General features: G+C 29.7%; 1 protein-coding gene across 2 annotated transcripts in view; it reads left to right on the forward strand.

Annotated features, from left to right (window-relative positions):
* Positions 1 to 1327: 1327 nt before the first annotated feature.
* LOC113404464 (ecdysone-induced protein 74EF) overlaps positions 1328 to 18366 on the forward strand; it is a 151558-nt gene continuing 134519 nt past the window's right edge. For both annotated transcript variants that reach the window (XM_026645359.2, XM_026645360.2), the window contains exon 1: positions 1328 to 1486. The gene's annotated coding sequence lies outside the window, so the exon portion shown is untranslated. The remainder of the gene's footprint in view (positions 1487 to 18366) is intronic.

Here is an 18366-nt window from a genome sequence, read left to right on the forward strand (position 1 = left end):
ATCAGTGACATTGAAATTATTAAAAAATCACCAAATGGAATAAAAATTTAGTTGAGCATGTAGAGTAGAATAGTGTTTGTTTTTAATCAAATAAGTATATTTATAACAGCAATATTTTAGATATGTTCTGCTTTTACAAGAAACATTTAAAAAAACATGAAATTATTAATATTTGCCTGGTGATGAGGGGTATTTCACATAGGCTACCACTATGGCCTTATACAAACCTGTATAGAGCTATTTACCACAAAATTACCAATTATTCTGCCGCGATATCGAAATACCTTGTATTTTTTGGTTCTGCATAAAAATACTAATGAGCCAATGTAATTAATAATGCAAAGGACCTCATATCTTAATTTCCAAGGTTAGTGTATTGACGGTAAGGAATGGTTAATATTTATCACAGTGGAAATACATTGCATGCAGTGGTGGGCAGTGGTGACCACTTTCAAACAGTTTGTTTATTTGTCTGTCTGGAACCTTATTTAAAATAAAAATAAAAATGAGAATTACGTTATTAGAAATAATTTGATATCGCTATGTAAATCTTGATTCGAGAATAGCCAGTTAAATAAATGTACCAAATATAAACTGTAGTTACAGAAAAATATTACGCAATAATTTCAACAAAACATTTACAAATCAAAACAATTATTATGAGCAACGATGTAGACCTAAAACTAGAATATTAAATCCTAGGACTTAAATTTCAATGCCTCCGAGATTTTTTATGAATTAATTTATTGTTTACGAAGTCGTACACAAGTGAAAATATTATAATTTATATTTTAGGTGTGCAGGGCTTCGATTTTTATTTATTTAAAGATTTTTTTCTTTGAAAGTTATTTTTAAAAGACAAGATAAGCTCATTTATTATTATGTATTGTAGATAAAAATAAATAATTATTTTGAGCTCTGTAAATAACGTCATAATTTGTTATTCCGACGATTGGTGAATTTTGCGACTCCCACGCTAATAATCATTTAATAAATTCAAAGATTCAATGTAAAAGTATAATATTGTTGATTAAATTATCGAATCAGATAAACATTAATAAATTCAAATATTAATTCAGAGATAATAATTAATTACACAATCGTATTTAAAATAATGCATAACAATAAACAATAGACACACCGACTGCTAATTACAAAATCTCTCCATAGAAATCTACTGACACGTTCGAAATTTTATAATCAGTATTGGGTATAAAAAAAAAAAAAAATCTAATAGGTTTTCTTAGACGATAGGACACTGCCTCAATACCCAGTTGACCTGATTCCTAAAATTCAGGGTTCCATGATAAGTTACTCGCATCTCGGTACGGAGGCGGGCGGCAGTTCAGTGACTTGACAGCCGCCGAGCGGGGAAGACGTGTGTGTGATCAGTGACACAGTGTTACGTGCTGGATGATTATTTTACGGAGATTTTTGTGTTTGTGGACACGGATCTTTTAACGTTTGGATTGCATTTTGGATGGTGGTAAGTTTTTTGGATATAATCTTACAATTGTTTATCGATTTTTATCAATAATTTTGGCATATTTTGTGACATGTTTTGATTATTTCGTCTCGTATTTGTTGAACAACAAAGAACTGTGATTAACTGGTTTTGTTTTTAATTGACTCTTTAGTTTTGTGTATCACTACTTTATTTGTAATTGATATAAAATATATTTATATTTTGGAATTTTACAGAGACAATTTCTCGCGAGTAGAGCGGTAGAGTACGTATTTCCAAGCGTTTTATTTCGAAATTCTTGAAGTTCAATTATATTATTTTGCATCTTATATTTCCCAATGACATGTATTTGAATTTATTTTTATATATCGTATTATTTATATGTATTTTAATCTCAAGGTTACAAAGAGATTACTGAAATCGGTTCACGTCGTTTTGGATAAATTATATTCGCGGAATTTTCTAAAAATAAGTATTGTTTTTTATTTCGCAGTGAAGTAGTAATAACACATAATTAAACAGTTTTTTTAAATAATATACATAAACGAGATAACATTTTAAATACACCAAAGATTGAACAATAATTGTGTGTTAAAGTTCGATAAAGCATTATAGAGGATATTTTTATAAAATGAACGCATTTGGCCTTGTCGTCGAGTAAAGCGTAGTGCAATCGTGTTTTGCGTTTATTTTATGTTTAAAAATACATTAAATTAAATTATGTATTTTATAAAACGTATATTTTCGAATAGTTTAAAGATTATTTAGAGAAACTTTAAACTATCAACCAACTAGAAAGTTTTAGAACGAAATTATCAAAGATAAAATATATTAATGGACTGTTTTTTATATGGATTGTGCTTTATATAGATATAATATTTAAAAAAAACAATCAAACAGCGATGATTATGTTATTGATTAGTTGGTAACACAGTTTTTTTTTTACGTTTGCAAACAAATCTTTGGCGACATATACCAAGAATAATATTTTGACGCTGTTATATATGTATGTACATAATTATATGTACAAAATTGTAAGAGATTTTTAAATTAGGATAATTCAGCGAAAACCCCTTTTTAATGTAACTATAAACTTCAAAGTATTTTGCCAACATTGACCGAACACCGACATTGTTTTTTTTTCACGTTTACATTGTTCTATTAATTAATATATTTATTTAAAGCTTACGTGTTATTAGAAATTATTTTGCTGAATTTGTTTATGTATTCATATTTAAAAACGTACCTTCTAGAGTTTAAGTTTTAATAAAACTATATGCTACCATAGCCATTAGGTACTAACTAAACTAAATTAATTTCATATGTTTGATTGTTTTAGAGCTCTTGTTTCTAAAATTAACTTATCTTAGATAAATAACCCAAAAAACCGGTAGTGTTTTTATTGAATGCGAAATATTTATAAATTAAAAATGTATGCCCAGTATATATAGTCAAAATATACTCTGAGAAGCATAAAAGAAACAGCCCGTAAACAATCCCACTGGTGCTCAACAGTGGGATGGCCGCTCTGCCAAGTTACTCCGATGTGAATTGTCGGATCCACACGTGACAAATTTTCATCAGATATGCAGGTGTCCTCGTGATTTTTGCATAAACAAATTATTTGAGCCCACCATCTTCGTTTATTACTTATTATAACAATTGAGCATCTTGGTTTTCAGAGAAGATAGAGAAGAAAAGACTATATAATAAATGAATCTCTAATCGGTGTAGTTTATTTAAGGCTTTTAAATAAAAATGTTTAAAACTGGTATTTACTTTAAGTTTAGTTAAAAACGGTTGTTGTGGCGTCAAAACTGTAATAAAAATGCATCTGCATGAAATCAAGTACTCGTAACTGCATAGTAATAAAGGTGCCGCCTCTCTACATAAGCAATATCTAACGCATGTTGTGTTAGGGTTGTCAATGCCATCTAACGATATTTTAACGTTTGTCGTTTTAGGATTCAATTTGAAACAATTAATAAGCAAGTGTCAGTTATGACTTAAGATCGACGTTAATCCTTCGAATTTTGAGGGTTTTCTTCTATGTAGGTACCAAACACTGATAAGTTATTCAGGTAGCGAGCAATACATTTTGATTTGAATGGTAGTGAGCCAGTGTAATTACAGGTATCGGGGATATAACATCATCGTTCTCATGACTGTCAGCGGATTGACGGCTTAAATTATTTTTTTTATATATATAACTGATGCCTATTGACAGTTGTAACATGGCCAATACACTCGTCTCCCGTCCTGTTATAATTTAAAAAAAGAACTATTGTATTGATGTAATTATTTTGAAATTGGAAACATCATATCTGTCTATAGCGGAAATACATTAATAATCTGAAGTTATGAATGGAAAAGTTCACTTAAATGTTAAGTACGATATATCGACTGTTTATCGAATAATCCCTATAAAGACTTTTTGAAGAATATTTATTTTTTAAACATCGTAAATTTATTTATTAATGATTATACAGCGTGTTGTGTCTTTATGGAATTAACTATTCACTGTACTTGAGAAATGTAAAGAAAAACTTGTGTGATAAAACATCGTAAAAACAAAAGTTATTTAATATTATTATGTACAATGTATTATTCTTCTAGAATTAAATGTTTAATTAGAGAATATATATATAGAAAAAATTGAAAGATTGTGTTGGGAAGACTACAGTTTCTCTCAATCGGTAGTAGATTTTGACAATCAACAAGAATTGAATGCCCCAATATTGGATAAGGTTTTTGGATTTGTCTCGACGACAATAAAGCGTGGATAAGGGCATGAGATCCATTTCATTTATTTAGCGTTCGGGTAGTAATAGCTACGAGCATTCTATCAGTTACAGAACTGCGGTTTGAATCTGTGGTCGCTTTAGTAGCTAAAAAATCTGCTTCGATCGTCTCAGTGAGGCTGACGTAACATGTTTATTCCAACCTTATTTCCTAATGCAGAAATCACGGAAAAGCCAAGTCCTAAGGGAAGATAACGAATGCACTTATCAGACAATGAATGGCCTTGCCCTTATCACGAGTCGAACAAACAACCTCTGTTATACCGTTCTTATCTGACTATCTTGATATTATGCGCGATAGAACGAGACGTCGATATGTTAATGTGTTGCGTTTTAAAATAATCGTAGGTAATACTTCAGTATACTAAAATAATTCACTGTGATATATTTATATTTAATTATACAACCGTGTCTTGGTGATATTTAGTTCGTAAAATTTGTTATAATTCGGTAAGGATACGTTAATTCGACAAAGTTTCGAAACGTATGAATTATGCAGAAATCATAGATTTAAAATGGAAGGAGAAAGCTTTTCAAACCGAATTATTTGTTCTTTTAAAGTTGCTGTTGACTTCAGTTACAAGAATTCATATTTTGCGACCATATCGAATTAAATATCATCATCATTACACTGGGCCCACTTACTGGAAGATTTTCTCATACAAAGTTCAAAAGTAGTGTGGTATTGAATATTACGTACACATAAAACAAAATAACAACCCACCCTATACAAACGTCATATACAAGTCACAAAACATGTCCATCTTTGAAAGTATTGATTACATTATAATATCATGATTCCTTCACTCTCTTAATACGAGTGGAAAGTCACAGATGCAGGACTAAGAATTTCAAGCCAAAATCGGTATTTAATTATTTAAACTAGCATCTTCGTATCTGCTTTAAAAGTTAGCCAGAAAACCAACAGGGCTGTTAGTACAAATTATGTTAATCGCAACTTGTTCGTCTGTTTGTTCGCCATAATTTACAATAGATAAACACTCCGTTATATAATACAGTTAAGATAACATTTACTTTCAATGTAAAACTTATATGTAAACCTAATTCTATATACAATAGACAAAAAGACTATATCAATATTCTTTATTATAGTTCCATAGTTTAGCAAAGATCTCCGGTATTCACTGAATACTGTACTGTGTTATAATAAAATAAATATGGACACTAATTAATATTAAAATTAGTATTTATTTTTGAACAATTTCATATGAAATATATTTTATACATCAGTTTATTGTAAAGTAATTGATCGTATTATAATATTAATTAATCCTTGCAAGCTAGATCTTATTGTTCTGTCAATAAAAGTCAGAATTGCTTGCGTTTCGTTTTGTAGAGTCATCAATTAGTGATCGATTTCTTTGTTATAAACGATGTATTCATACTCGTATAGCGATGATTTATCAAATTATACTTTCACTTGTTGCAATAATATATTTAACTGCGCGTATGAGTGCGGTCATACATCAGCCTAACCGACTTTAAAATGGAAAAGTCTCGACCTCCCCCGTATATTATATATATGTGGTTGCTAAGCAACTGGTTGTTACTATTCTCTCAATATCTATACTGATATTATAAATGTGAAAGTCTGTCTGTCTGTCTGTTGCTCTTTCACAGCCAAACCACTGAACCGATAATGATGAAAACATATAGTTATTGTTTTGATTATACGTTGCGTCATTTATAAATTAACAAAATTAGTATCTGTTTAGTTTAAGGTTTAATATAATTAACATTCTAATAAAATTAATAGTTACCTGTTTAAATATTTACTTACTCTTGTAGTCAAGAAGCTATTTCGTAGAAATAGAAATATGATTTGGTATAAATAGAAATAGAACGTAGAAATAGAATTAGAATACTGGATCTGTGTGTGAGTCTTTACTGAATAGCTTTTTATTACTTCTGGTAACACAAAATAGGTAAACATAAGCCATACTCGTAAGTATTCGAGGTGCCAAGCAATGTGAAAGTCGCAGGTTCTATTCTGACCCATTGAACCTATCTGGTGTATTGTTTGAGGAACGTCAGACTGTGGTCTCCAGCTCAGATCTTAGTTAAAGGAGAAAATATACACTTTGTTACGAGAAATTATCTGCCAATAGTCTTATATTAATTGACCATGTGACTAAAGTGTTGCCTTAGAAAAAAAACAATATTTTAGGAAATTGTGATGTTATATGGCAACTTTTCTTTTGTTAAAATATGTTAATTTAACTATTTCACACATTGATCATTATCTTTAAAAAACATGTGTAGTGAGTACAATTGATGAAATTAAACACGATAAATCCGAGGCGCTTCCGTGCGCATGCGCAGTGAAAGTGAAACGTCACAGTTATTACGTGGCAGACTGTCTAGTTGCTTTAACATCGATTTAAATATGTGATAGCGACCCTATTAAAAAAACAAATGGTCTTTTGGATGTTATTTTACTTTCAATTGTAAATTATTGTCAATTTATGTTTTTACGGAAAAAAATCGTACTCTACATGTTGTTATGTTTATTTTTATTTTAAATATTAATAAGATAGATATTTAAATTTTTAATATAATTTAATTATGTAATAACTTATTCGATGCAGTGATCTATGGTCGCTCTCTGAAAGTGGAGAGAATTTTTGCGAAATTTCGAGATAGAGATCAAAGTTCTTATGTGCTAACAAAGACATAAGCGACACGTAACACGTTTAAAACTATTTAAATACGTTCTATATATGGATCTAATGTAATTAATTATTTGTAAAAAAAAAAAAACACAACTGCAATACGAGTAAACCATTAGTATCTGTTTATATATATATATATATATATATATACACTTGAAATTTATATATTTTATACACATTTTATTAATTATACAAAATGACGTAGCTTGTATTAGAAAGATTTAAGTTTGCTAGTGAAGATGATAAAGAAAGTTATGTCATGTTGTCGCAAGCCGTGATCACGTTTATGTAAATGACTGAGTCGATACTAACACATGCTTAAACGCTTAAGTGAAAAATATTAGTTATACGATTTTAATTTTTTGAAAGTTTTCGTTCGACAGGTTTAATAAATATTTGAATTATTCATTATTAATTTATTGTTATATATTCCAGTTTCTAAATTAATAAAAACTTTTTAAAACTTGTTTTCGAATTATAATTAAAATTATAATTAAGTAATTGAATATATGTCATAAGACGTATATATTTAAAAGTTATTTTAAAAAAAAGGCGCTTTTACTGTAAAGGTTTTATGGGTATATTTTAAACTTGTTTATTATTTCTTATCTGCGAAATTCTGTGAAAAATGGTTTCAAATTAAAAATACTTTCTGAATAAACGTAAATTAATTATAAATCCATTTTCGTAACAATCTTTTTTCGAAGTATAACATAAACACCAATTAATTTTTATTATATCAATTAACCGTATTCACAAAGAAATAGATCGATACTAAACTATTATTTTAAATTAAAAATATGTCGGCACGCAAAGTAATAAGTATATAGTCCATCAAGGTCCCGATAAATGAACTCGCGTGCAAAAACGTGAAATAGTTCTTTTTGTAAATCTAAATATATAAAACCCACGTAGTAAAATAAATAATTCGGACAGTCCTAATTCTAATCTAACGGCGTCAAGGTTCGCAAATTTTTCTCCAATATAGAATCCTTGACACAAATTATGCTATGATGCGCTGTAACGCTGTTACGCACTCGCGCGAAAAACTCACAGTCCACAGATAATACACGATTGCGAGCGAGACAATTCTGCTAAAACATTATCGTGTATAAAATATTTTTAAATAAACAATAAATATTAACGATAATAATGTTATTAAATTTTAAAACATAAGTTAAAAAAAATGGAAATTTTCAGTTGAATCAAAAAATATATATACATATAAATATTACCAGTGTTATTTTAGTTCCGTGTTTCACAGATTTTTGTTCTGCTTTTAAAATATTTCTTAAAATTATAATAAGCAGTAATTTTACACTTAATTGACCAGAAATGAAATGACAACTCAATTACAAAGATTATGTATACTCCTTATGTAGATAAATATTATGTACTCGAAATACTTATTACTATTTAATGTATATCACTTTTGTTAAAATACAATTCAATCAGTAATAACAATTTATTATATTACAAGATTAAGGTCATTCGTGAGATACATTTTCGAGACACAGTCACAGACAGATACGTGAGATTTAGATAATGTTATGTACTTACATAATTCAATTTTTTTACATAGCGCGTCTTTTTAACTTTCTTAAAATAAATACTCGTTAAATACAAAGATAGATACATAGATTTCAAACAAAACAATTAATAACAAACCAAAAAGTTTATTCAAGATTGTAAAGAAAACAACAAATAACGGGCTCACCCAAAGGGTTGCCTGACAAAATTAGTTAACATAAAGATGTTGACTTTTTTATGGTACCTACTCATAAAACTCACAATAAGCATTTGTTTGTTAACGAATCTCGGGAACAATGCTTAAAACAAACTTTCTTTTTTTTATTATGGTTTGTATTTGTTAAAATAAATTATTACAATTTTAAAAAGCAGTCACAAAATTTCTCATCTTAAAAATTATAAAGCTACTTACTCCCTTCTTTCTTAAACATTATTTTTAATTTTATAAAGTTGATGTAGCAATAATAGAGAATAAATCACACGATCTCGTATCTCTGTATGAAAATACTAATGATATCAAAGTCGTCATCCATCGGCAGAATTCGGATGTGCTCGAGTCGAAAATATTCAACAATCCAATTTAGCTCGACCCCCTTCCTCCCTCGCACTTCTTTGCATCGTACCCAAAGGTGGGACCGATAGTACTATCTCTGAGGTCGCGATATGCTGGTCATACAGTTAACCTTGGCCTACTTTGATAGCACCCGCGCCGCCCCTCTGATGTTGTATTGACTTCCTACTAGAGGCTCGCCAATACCATTAGTCTTATTTAGATTTGGCGCCAAAGTTGTTTCATAGAGCCACATGTTATAAAATTTCTTAATGTAACTTTGCATATAACTCATTCGATACAGACGTTATCTATTTAATAAAGAGATTTAGTACGCATTTGAATTGTTTTATAATATTTATATAATATGTATATTTAAATCTTAACGAGGCGCTCAAATACCAGTTCCATTTTTCTTAAATATATATAAGCTTAAAATATTTACAAATATTCAATAATATTTATCCTTTATTAGAACTTAGAAAAGATATATGTTTTATATCATTTATTACGCTGTTAAATTGAATACATTGATCATTTTTACTTAAATGAATGCTATATATATATATGTATATATATATATTTGTCCCTCTCGTGTGTATTGTTCTTATAATGAGATCTGTCGGGCATGGTGAAAAAATAGTTTGGGACATCCATAGACCGTGACCGACTTTTGAATAATCCGCGTAATAGTATTTGCTCCGTTATTTTTATATAAGTACTTATTATAAATTTTGCGTGTAATTATTTAAAGTAACGTCTCATATAACCGTATTAATGTGAATTTAGGACAACAACAAATTATGTCAATTATATATTCCGATCTCTATTTAATGGGGAAGTTTACAACGCTAAAGTATATTTTTATTTATTCCTTAAGCAGTATGCGTAGTGGTTATATTTATTCATGACTATTCAAAATTATTTTATATACACTTTTATTAACGAAATATATATTTTTTTTTATTTCAAATATAATGAAATCCTTGGAATATTTTATTTGTATCTTTTCTAGAATTTTTAGCAATTTGGTTAATGTTATTTTAATAACGCAATTTAGGCACTGCGCTGTGTCCGCCATATTGAATTTTAAACGTCAATTATTAGTTACGAATCTGTTATTATAATGAAGAGTATACAGACCAATCAATTAAATAATAACATTAGATCGTTAGGTTAGAGCGGGAAAACTTCGTGTAATGCCCTCTTATTGCGTTCCGTACACCTGTGAGTTGTGACCTTATCCTACTAGAACACGTAAAGCAACCTTGATCTCTAGCTATTACTGAAAAATGCTGCATTTAAAACACCCAACTTATTGTCTTGCAGTACTACGTTCAAATATAATCGATTAACAACATTATAACGTGTGAATAGAGTTTGAATTCGTTTAATTATAATTTCCGTAGACCTTGACGACTGGCCTTGCATCTATCTGGCGTCCGCTCTTTCCGCCTTCGCCGAATCAATTTGAACGTTATTATTTTTATTAACTCGTTTAAATATATCTACCATTATTATGTTTCTGCGCTAATACGAATTTAGATTCATAAGTGTTATTGAATAACGTTAAATAAATAGAGAGCCGGCTATTCATTGAATTACACGCCCAAGAAATGAAATAGAAAAAGAACGTAGCCGGTCTGTACTAGAATTTGAAATTGAACAGATTTCGCTTTGTGTATATCTAAAAATTTGCCTGAATCTATGACCCACATCCAAAAACACATATGAACGTCGAGGGGCGTCGAAATTCGTGGACGAAACGATCGTGCGCGCACACATGCGGTCGTAATCGCCGAATGTGTGTCATGATCAGTAGGTTAAGTTCACAAATTGATCCGAGGACCGCGTGCAGGTATCGGCCTGAAGGTCTCGCTGCGTAAGGCTACAGACACACAGGTTACTATTACCGTCTTGTTAATTATCTGTTTAATAATAGTGTTAACCTACACTTAGGGTTCTGCCTCGGGTATTGCGCCAAAACGACTCTGTGACCGAACGTTTTTTTTCATCTTAAATTAATACGTGGTTATCGAAATTTATAATTTTTTAAATCAGTGTTTGTTATCGTTGCAATGTACTTTGCTATAGACATACATAAATAAATTAAGTAAATTTTAGTTTGATACTTATAAAACTAGAACCCACACCGTTAAAAATATTACATATTTCATATTTTAATTACTAATAAAATAATATATTTATTTTAGTTTCGTTTAAAGAAAGATTCTCTCATCTCTTTTTGTAAATGATTTTAAAAATACAACACCATTTGTTTTTTTTTATTTTAAATTATATCAATATTCTGTCATTCATAATGAATATTCTATAATTAAATTTTTCGAAGAATGCATAGAGGTTTTATATAATGGTTGACTTGTATGTGTGTGTCATTAATTTTCTCATAATATGTTGCCTGTTGCCTATTCCACTGACCTTTTTGCCTTTAACGTTAGCAGCACAATGTTATTTATTTTATATTATATCAGCAAAGTAACATAATTATTATATAATATATTCCCCGAACGTATGAAGAAAATTTCATTATTTTTTTATTAAAAAATATAACGATTTAAACGAAATATTCGATTTTTAAAACTCTTTATATAGTGAAGTTCGTGTAGATTAGTTGTATCAATAAATTAATAGTATTGTTAGGTATATTCGCACTGAAAAGTCATAAAGGCAAATACGAAAAAATATTGTAAATGTGTAAATTAAACACACGCAAAAGTCATAAGGGGCATAACTTTTGAAATCCCATAGTGATGGCGCGTTGATGATATTATTATTATTATATACAAGAAGTTAATGCAGCAGTTACAGTATTTAAGGCGAAGGTGCCACTTACTATTAAAATGCATGTAACAGAACACATAGGATCTAATTAAACTTACTGTTATATGATATATATTCAGAATGAATAAGTGTTATTTCATAAAACAGACATTAAATGAATAAATATGGCTATTAATAATAATATCTGCAACCTCGTTTAACAAGTAATTGCTTTCAGCGCCTTGTAGCTTCATTCTTGTTTTTGGTAGTGAAGTATGATTAATAAAAACGATTTATTCAACTAGTAGTTTTTTTGGATCATGGCGACGGTCTTGTATATCTTATAATATGTAAGACTCTAAGAATAAAACTTATACATTTTAAGATAAAATTTGATTTTCGAATTACAAATAATTTCGAAATCCATGTAAAGGGATAACATTTGTAAGTTAGTTAAGGAGGTAATTTTCGAAGCAACTCATCCTGTTTTAAAAATAATTTCCATGTAATGTAATGTTCTTTTGAAATATGACCATTTTTGCAACGTCGACGAATATACGGTCGAGCGAATGCGAAGGCAAACGCTGCCTTAAAGAAGTAAATGACTAAAATACATATTTTAAATTAATTATAATATATATACTAAAGAAACCGGATCACGTCTGCTGGGTATTGTAAGTTATTAACAAATAGTTTTTGCTATATGGCAATTATGTTACGAAGAAAATTTAATTTAAATTTAGGTAGCTTCGTACGTTGTTAATGTTCGTACTTGGTCCAAATACTTTTATTATTTAATAATAATTTGAAACAAGGTTTGTTTATTTACAGTTTACATTATATTTTATAAACATGTCGAGCTGACGTTTGTAAAGTAAATATTAGGCAACGATGTTTGTGACTGAAACAGTCTTAGACATTTTATAGTCACAATCAACAGTATAACTAGATAAACTATTTATATAATTAGAGCTAAAATGCTATTTATATTGTAATTTAAATTTAAAGTAAAAATGTTGCTGAAGTCAAAAAACGACTACTACCACGACATAAGTCAGAAAATTCAACAGTTTAAATTTGGAATGGCAAAGGAAAATTACGAAGAATACAAAAAAATCTATTTATCGAATCAAATTCTTACTTTTATTTTTTTTAATCGTAGGGTAAAAAATATTTTAGATACCATCCATTTTTTATTCGACGTATAGTTTAAAATTGATTTTCTTTTAAGTAATTACAAATCATCGCTAATGTCAAGAAAGCGATTTAGTTGCGTGACTCATATGACAAATACGAAACTGGGTCGTTGTGAAAAAGTACGTGTGCATTGTATTGAAATTGTCTATATGTGCATAAATTCAGCTAAAATCACATTTCGCAATGCCCTGGTTTTGTTATTTTACATTCGTCAGCCGTATGAAGGAATTTTTAGTAATTGAAATAATATTGATGAAAATTATAATAAAATATTCTTCGTTTTCGTAATAAAAAGGTTGTATAGTTATTTATCGATAGAATAATCTGTTTATTTTGACGCACATAATTATTCGCAACAATTTATTATAACAATTGAATATAATTTATAAAATAATATCCTCGTTTATACGGTATTCTTTATTCATCAAATATAAGCAAAAGTTAAAGTTATAATTTTTTTTAGTTTATATAAAATACTTCAAAGATCAAACTGAAATTTCGATAGCGAGCAAATATCTATTTGAACAGGATTTTACTCGCAGCTCATGTCCACCCACACAACCCTTTTTATTCGAGGAAATGATCCTTCAGTAAAAGTTATATTCGTTTTATATTCTAGGAGACAGTAATACAGAATGAATTCCAATTCGTTAAAATATATATTTAAAATTACGTAATTTTATTATTATTGTAGTTTATTCAACTAATATAATAACAAATGTTGTACAAATCGTTACAACTTCGTTTCAAATATTTTGGTATAATGTATTTTCATTGTGTATTATTAATTGTGTGCCGTAGTTAAATTGAAGGTCAAGCAGTGATGTGTGAGTAGGTATTTATATATGTATACATTATGTATTCGAGTAGACGGTAGAGCCGATAAGATCACAAAGTAATTATTTTTTTACAAAATTCAATATAGGTTGTAGTTTTTTTTAATATATTGTATTTTTTTAATAAGGCTTATTTTTTTAATGAAAAATCAAACTCAGTTCCGGCGTTCATCTTAGACTATGTGCTGTATAAATCATTTGAAGGTTTATTTCTGAAATTTATAAAATATTGTGTATTAATTTTGTGTGTTTTTTTAAACGCAATCTTTTTAATTCGTTTTCTTTTTAATCCATTTCACCACTGACAGGCAATCGGCCATATGGTAAGTGGTCACTGTTGCTCATAGACGACATGAAAAAATTATTTTCATCGTGGTTTACTCATCAAATATTCACTCAATTTTAGTAATGTCGAATCTCTGCATTTAGCACATACTTATATAATGTTATATAGTATTGCGTAACGTGTCAATGTATGTATATTCAAATATAGATTCAGTTCGTATATGTTTTGTATATCGACTTCAGTTTAGAGCGTTTTCTTAATCGTCTTTAGGTGTACAGCTCAACGCGTTCGGAATCCGGTAGTGACACAGACCTATTCAATCAGAACGAGACGAAGATAGACGCTCGTCCGAGCGAGAGCAGGAAAGAGCTAACAAGGTTACGTTCTCAATGCCGGGCGCCATTACGCTACTACTCAACGCCAAACTAGAACCAATTACAATTTTATCTATATCGATTTAAACTCCAACATTTCGTTAATGAACCTGTTTCGATAATGATATGGATATTTTTTTTCATTATCTCTACATGTACTTGCTTATTTAAGGTCATTTTTTGCATTTTTTTTACCAATAATAGGTTTAATACCGAATGTGACCTAAAAAATATTTAATGTGTTTGTGTGAAATTGTGTCAAAATTGTTTAGTATTTCTAGTCTTGCCAGAAACGAAGGTCATTATTTAAATAAATGCCGTAAACGTATATATTTTTTATCTCCGATAAACAAATTATGCATATCATCGATATAATTCGTAGGCTGAGATTTGTGACAGCCATTATAAATATTATCAAAGGCTATTTGCAATGTTATCTAGCTCACGATCTATTATATGTATTTTTTTCCTAACATAATAACTAATATATAGGAGTTAATTGTATTTTTGTAAAATAAACAATACTTATAGCAACAGTTTATTTTTTTATTATGGAAAATATATTCTGCACTTTAAGTCTTTACTATTTGAGGAGGTTTTATTACCGAAAATCCCATAGGCGGCCGAAAGAGCCATATAAGGCCACAATGAGCCAACCTCACTAGCCGTTAAGGCCACGCGGCCTGACATAGACCCAGATATTGTGACATTGGCACTACATTCAAGCACTGAGGTCATTCGTTCATTTAAAAATAAACGAGCCTCTCCGCGTCATTTCTGCATTTTGACATTTATAACATGGAATTGGTATTTGAATTTAGAATTAAACATACTGTTTTCATGAGTTTTTACGTTAGAAGGCAATTAAAATAGTTTTGTTATAAATAAAATTTCAAACGTTTTATAAGTTAATACGTAGTTACACAAAAATACGTAATAATATATTTATCGTTTCTACGTAAGTAATTAAAAAATTATATCAATTGCGACATAACAGGATCCGAACCCGTACCTCTTCGGCTATCTCGGTCAAGGTTATTTGTCATAACGCTGTGATCACTTGGCTTACGCATTCTTGGTGATGTCTCTTTATTTCGAAGAGAAAATACAGACTAAAATTCGTTTACCTTGAACGCTTTTCACAAGAAGGCGTGGGTTCATATTTTGCTTAGTCGATATTATCAATGTAATGTATTTTTTTAATTATACAAATAAAAGGAGCGGATTAACTTGCAATGACAAAGTTTAACACATTAACCTATATCGTAATTAATTAGATCAATAATAAATTACACAGGCGTGCGGCGTGCGGCTTCCAAGGCACAACGGAAGGTCTCCAGAAAGGATAAGAACAAGTGATGACGTCAGCCCCAGGTCACAATTTATTGACATTTTGATTATAACAAACAAATAGACGACCTCTATTGATTACATCATTAATAAAACTGCTAAGTACAATAAAAATAAAACGTTTTATCTGTATTTTGCCTCACTCGTTATAAATGAGATCTATATCATTATATTTTTTTATTAAGGCGACCTTTGAAACTATAAATAGATATTCTATATTCATTAGAAATTTACGAATAATTATCTAATATTTGTCTTCGTTATAATAATTTATGAAAACGTTAGTAGTATATATTTTTAACGATGAGTTTTTTTTAATACGGTCGAGGTTTTACTTATTTACATGCAAGGAGGATAAATAATACATTGTCCTTTTAAAACTTAATAGTCCTTATGAAATGAAAATATTTTTTGCGTAAAATCTTGTCGTACGGTAACAAGGATTTGTGTCAATATTTCAGTGTGCAGTAATGTTATTATTATATAGGATTCATATTCGTCTTATTATTTTTCTATACTTTCGGAGTTTACTAACGATAATAAAATTAGCTCATCATGTTAAAGAAAAACTAGACGTTAAAAATATAATTATACTAATTGTTCATTTAAGTATTTAGTAATCACTAAAACTAAATCGAATAAATAGAAATAAACTGTCAATATTTCATGAATTAATACTGACTGCCGTTTTTTAAATACAGGTACTACGCGCTACGAAATTCTACGCCGTAGTACGTCGACGGACAGCCGTAGATTCGGGGTACCTTTGCCAAGTTTTAATTAGGAAAAAGTAATGCAGTGCCTTCATACATATCGATATTTAAATTAAAAAAAAAAAAACGAATAAGATTCTTCGCCTTGAGTGTATTTATTTAGACTTGCGTTGTACAAATTTGCATTTCTTCAGCTGATTATTTTGTCCAAGGCATAAATGTAACTATGACATGATACACATATTACTAGTTCATTATATCAACCATTTTTATATTGTTTCGTGAATAATATTATATTTAATTTGTTAAATGATGTGTTATAAAATATTTGACGACGAAAGTACTAGTGCTCATGATTGATTGATTGATATTATTCGAAATACTTTCGTTAAATATCTATTCTTGTATTCAAACTTACTTATAGTATCGTAAAATAAAACCTCTCGAAATATCGTTGAATTTCAGGCATCGCTTAACTAAATTAAGATTCTAAGAATTGCTAGTGAATATTTTGATGAATAATAAAATTCATATTATAGTAGGTGGCGGGTGGTCGGGTGAGGCGGGGGCTAAGTTCAAGTTGAGGGAGTTCGCTAGGCAACGCTACACGTGGCGAACTTGCCCTCTGACCTACTATGAATAAATATTAAACGTGAAAACATTATGAAACAAATGACACAAGAATTCTATATCTTTTTGACTTTAATTAATATTCAAGTAATCATATAAACATTTTGGATATTTTATTAGTTACTTTGCTTCCTATACACAGGCAGATAAACATATTGTTCTGTATACATACGAAAAGTACCTACTTATATCTAACAAATTAATATTAATTATTATTTATTAAAAAAAATATATATTCGTATTGACATCCGAATATTACCAGATAGAAGTTACGATTACATCCGGGTAGTGTGTGCAGTAATTAACAATTTCTTAATACGTCAATAATTTATTGTGAAAATGACAGCACCTTTGACGTTTTAACAAGTTGTCAATTGCAGTCGCTTTTGATTTTGTAGTCGGACTTGTTGCTTCACTGTAGTGTTCCGCGCACTTCATCTTTCGTTATAAACTGAGACTGAAATATACTGATGATAGTGTTTGAGACGTACCAAAAACAATAATTAAAACAATATATTACTACACAGTAAAAACACTACATTACATACATTAGCAGCCTGTAAATTTCCCACTGCTGGGCTAAGGCCTCCTCTCCTTTTGAGGAGAAGGTTTGGAGCATATTCCACCAAGCTGCTCCAATGCGGGTTGGTGGAATACACATGTGCCAGAATTTCGTTGAAATTAGACACATGTAGGTTTCCTCACGATGTTTTCCTTCGCCGCCGAGCACGAGATGAATTATAAACACAAATTAAGCACATGAACATTCAGTGGTGCTTGCCTGGGTTTGAGCCCGCAATCATCGGTTAAGATGCACGCGTTGTAACCACTGGCCCATCTCGGTTCTTCATAATACCTCTAAAAAACACAAGAAATATTACTTGTGTAAAAATTTTTTTTAATGGAAAATATTAATGAATATGTATCATTGGTACGTGACAAAATTTATTTTAACCTTATTCCGTCAATTTCGTGTCACGTACTCTCATAACGAAATCCATTGTTTCTTTATCAATATGTACGATATCAATACAAAAATACTAAAATTATGATACATTTAGTCTATAGAACCTCTTTACTCGTGCTGGGCCATTCATAGCAACTCGAGGAGTGTGGGGGCGCCCCCGGGAGCCACATGTATCAATGGGGAGTAAAGCGTG

Source organism: Vanessa tameamea, chromosome 5, assembly GCF_037043105.1.
Source record: "Vanessa tameamea isolate UH-Manoa-2023 chromosome 5, ilVanTame1 primary haplotype, whole genome shotgun sequence".
Lineage (NCBI taxonomy): Eukaryota > Metazoa > Arthropoda > Insecta > Lepidoptera > Nymphalidae > Vanessa > Vanessa tameamea.